This window comes from Neodiprion virginianus, chromosome 5, assembly GCF_021901495.1.
Source record: "Neodiprion virginianus isolate iyNeoVirg1 chromosome 5, iyNeoVirg1.1, whole genome shotgun sequence".
NCBI lineage: Eukaryota > Metazoa > Arthropoda > Insecta > Hymenoptera > Diprionidae > Neodiprion > Neodiprion virginianus.
Window position 1 is genome coordinate 15878358 of NC_060881.1, and position 4557 is coordinate 15882914.

At 36.2% G+C, this 4557-nt stretch overlaps 1 long non-coding RNA gene across 1 annotated transcript; it reads left to right on the forward strand.

Annotated features, from left to right (window-relative positions):
* Positions 1 to 673: 673 nt before the first annotated feature.
* On the forward strand, positions 674 to 1255 carry LOC124306095 (uncharacterized). Its single transcript, XR_006908531.1, has 2 exons — positions 674 to 816; positions 1166 to 1255. It is a non-coding gene; the product is annotated as an uncharacterized LOC124306095 (long non-coding RNA).
* The last annotated feature ends 3302 nt before the right edge of the window (positions 1256 to 4557 follow it).

The window sequence follows — 4557 nt, forward strand, 5'->3', positions numbered from 1 at the left end:
GAGATTATAAAACATTCAAGGCTATTCTAGATTTAGAACCTTACGGTGATGAGTGATCAGTTGTGAAGAGTGCATGCATTGGTCACGGAGGAAAAAGAATGGGTTCTAGACTTAGAAATATAAGGAGAGAAAAGAAACTTTCAGGAAGAGGAAAACTAACTGATACAGTTGTGAAAAAACTAACAAAATACTATGGTTTGAGTATTCTGAGAAATATTCACAGTGTTAGCGAGATGAAAAAAGCCATAATGGCAACTTATAATCATATTTTTTCTACTAAAGAAAAACCGCGACATGAAAACTGCCCAATAAGCGTTGATAGCTGGTGTAAGTGGCAGAAGGCTATTGCTCTAAATCAAGATCCTCGAAACGAAGATTTAGCTCCATTACTTGGTGAAGAAATAAAACAGCATCTTTTACCAGTATACGAAGATTTGTCCAAAGATGATTTGCTTGAGCGATGCCTTGGTGGTCATACGCAGAATGCGAATGAAAGTTTTAACGCGACAGTTTGGCGATTATCACCAAAACATCTGCATTCTGGACTAAAAGTAGTTGAAATCTCAGCATACATTGCTGCTGGGATATTTAATGAAGGTTTCAGTTCAGTATTAAGAATAATGAACCTTCTGAATTTGACTATTGGCATTTATTGCTCATAATACAGACGAGGCGCGAATAACCCGACAGGATCGTAAGAGCCTTTCAAAAACAAAAGATGCCCGTACAGCTCGCAAGCAACAACAAATTGAAGAAAATCAGCTTTTTCGAGAGGAGAAAGGACTATTGTATGGACCTGGGATTGCAGATTAATCGGTAAGTAACTAAAACTGGTCATTTTCCTGCACTAAAACTTTAAACGCGATTATCTCGAAACTGTATTTTTAAAAACTGCTCACGTTGTAACTCAAAAAGTTATTGACCGATTTGTCTGAAATTTGGTGAGGCCTTTCTCTACATTACTATCGGAAGGATAAACCTAAAATTTCAGATATTTCGCGTTGATAAAATACTTTTTTGAGGTCAAAAATGTCAAAAAAATTGCCCTAAATTCTAACTTTTTTTTCAAAGGCTTATTTTATATTGAATCGTATACTTTTTTTTTAATTTTATCCTTTCCGTTAATATGTCCTAAAAAGAAAACACTTTAATTTTTTTGTTTCAGATCAATGGTTGATGAGTGATAGATAGAGCAGTTTGGGACCTCGCGTCGGTGGCAGCAGACAAGAAATTATCCTTGGCCGCCATTTTAAAAGGAAAAAAAAAAAAAATTACTGTCGTACTCTAAAAAAGTTCAATGAAGTTGTGTTGAAGTTTAAAAACAATGAAATTATTTTATCACCTTTATCACATTTTTAAAAAATGACCGATTTTGAAGCTTTTACATGGACTTTCCCCCTCAATGCGACATATCTTCAACGTGCTTCTAGCAGAGAGAAAGATGTTTCAGAAATTTTCGGTTATTTTCAAAACTTGAGCCATTGGATTTTTTCAATTTATGATTTCAAAAATGTTCAACAAAGCAAAAAAGCTTCTTCACAGGAACATTACTGAAACGATTAGAACTGAAGATGAAGTAGTTCAAAATTTTTTCAAAATATTTGCAGCTCAAAGTTGGTTACGTTAAAAAACTTTGAAAACATAAATTATGCATCTTCGAGATGCGACTGTCGCCTATAAAAAATGTGATATTGTCATGTAAATATAAACGATACAGATTCATGTATTTGATTGCCATTTATTTTCTCGTTGCATAATTTAGGCATACATAATATTTGTTGTAGGGGATTTTTTCAACTCTTCAGTTTATACATTTATTTATTTATTCATTTATTGATGTTGATGTATATCCTTGCATATGTCAATGGATATATAAATATATATTTGTATATTTATGTGAATGAATATCCATGCATCGCACATAATGGCAATTGCGTTTAATCAGTATTTCTTGTCTTGCTTATTACTGAAAATCCGATTATGTAGGTAAAAAATGAAAAATATCCGTATTTTCAAAGCAGGATCAGCTAAGATTTAAACTGAAGAGGATTTTTCATCTATAATCACACGCAAATACAATGGCGTTTTCGGTTTCCGTCGACATTTTCATCCAACCTATCGATCGATGTTTCACTCATTATCATATATTATATAGTATATTGCTTGTGCGGAATGTCTCAATTTCACAATGACGCCGATATGTTACCAATGTTATGCACGCGATAATTGTAGGCTACGAAAACTTCTTTTACCGGCGTGGTCAGTTGCCTGGTTGATAATACGTGAAACTGCTAATACCCCCAAGCCCGGCCAGACCCGGTGAACTGTTACGAAAAATAACCCAGGGTTATTATGTCCTCAGTCAACGTACCGTGTGTCCACGAGGGAAGTGCTCACCTTATGCGCGTGCGTCAAATCCTTCGAATTTTATTGGCCGACAGTTACTGCCTAATGCCTGGTCTACACATACGCTTTAAGTGGGGTCTTAAAGTGCGCCTTCATTAAAGCTGATGGATGCTTTCCATCTACTGACTCAAGTCGACTTGTGTCGCTATTTCTGGTGTATTCCTCTGCCCAGATTGGCCGGTTACGCCAGACATAGCGACACAAGTCGATTTGAATCAGTAAATGGAAAGCACCCGATGTACAGCCGAGTTTATATGAACTCTCTCTTAAAGATTTTCTGAATCCCACTTTAAGCTCAATGTTCAGCGAGAAGTAGTGCCAGCCGTACCGACATGACAGATATATTGAAATCTCGCGTGGTTTGAACCCGTTCTTTGTTTTTTGTGCTTTGTTCTTTTCTTCGGTCGGCATGTGGCCGTAACCAAGTTTGGTACATATTTATTACTTGAACAATTATTGGTATGAAAATATAATCCATGTTGAATTATCACCAGGGTTTGCAACAAACAAAATGCGTTTCGAATTACAGATGAGAGATATGTTGATTATAAGCTAATCAAAAAATGGAAAATAAAAGATAGATAGGTGATTATTAATTAATGAATAAAATTATGGAGAACATTGCATTATATTGCTCCATATATTGTATTACTGAGGTTATAAAAACTAACTGACAGTTCTTAAGTTCTTCTCGTTACTCCGTTTGATGGCTACAAAGCTTTCTAACCTTCAAGTGCCACACAGTTCTCATTTTAAACCCAACACAGTTGCAGGGTTACCAACTCGAAATAAATTTTTGTCATTAAAGTACTGTGTGTAGCTGAGTAAACACTTTATCCTAAACAGACTTGAACATACTGACTTTGAGATCCCCACTTATAGTGTTTTCTACTGGTTGCACTGATTGTAAACTGAGAGCGCACTAGCGGTAGAATCGTATTTCCAGCGTGTTCCACTGGCAGCTCGGGTGCGTGAATTTAGCACTGAGTGCGTAAAATATTGCTCTGAAATCGGGAGTCGGTGTCAAAGCAGTGCAATTATGGGTGCCGATCGTGAAAGAGTCGAAGTAGATACTGTGACAGCAACTCTTTTATCAGATCTAATTTTATCGTCGTCTAGCAGTGATGATGACTTGCTGGAGCCGAAAAATAGAGGAGAGTTTACCAAAATTTTAAATTTCATAGGAATAATCCACAGCATGTCCGATATTGAAGTATGGATACTATTGGATACACATTTTTTCAGCTTTTAGATGTTAACTGCTAGGTATACAGGGTGGGGCATTCAAAGTGTGACAGAGCAATAGCACTCAAACGGTTGATGATACTGAACAAAAACTCATATAAAAGTTATATTGTTTGAAAAGGCCGATATCCTGAACCATCCTATTACTTTTTTGGTGGAGGCGCTGGAGCTACGTCAAGGCCAACTCCACTTTTTTAAATGGAACTATGTATTTTTTTTTCAACGACATTATTACTGACTTTAAGACAAATTCAGCGACCTACAGCACAAGGTCATTGTAGGCACGCGAAGTACGAAAATAGTCGAAAAATCAAATTGAATCGAAATAATTAGTTTGAAGGTAGGAGTCTCGTGAATACTTTTAAGATAGATTTTCAAGCGAATTTTCAATTTTAATAATTCAGTACCTACTACGCCTGACAACATAAAAGAAAGAATACGCCAAGCATGTGCCGAAATTACACTACAAATGTTGGCTGCAGTTCGACCGTCTTTTTATCAGCGAATTGACAAATGTTGACAAGTCAAGGGTCATCACTTCGAACATCTTCTGTAGGTACCTCAACCCAAGGTTAGTGGATCCTTTGAAACTGATTATTCCGATATGTTCCTATTTTTCGACTATTTTCATACTTCGCGTGCCTACAATGTTCTTGTGTTATAGGTCACTGAATTTGTCTTAAAGTCAGTAATAATAACGTGGAAAAAAAATACATGGTTCCATTTAAAAAAGTGGAGTTGACCTTGACGTAGCTTCAGCGCCTCCACCGAAAAAATAATAGGATGGTCCAGTATGTCGGCCTTTTCAAACAATATAACTTTTATGTGAAACTATTTTCAGTATCATCAACAGTTTGAGTGCTATTGCTCTGTCACACTTTAAATGCCCCACCCTGTATTTCAAGA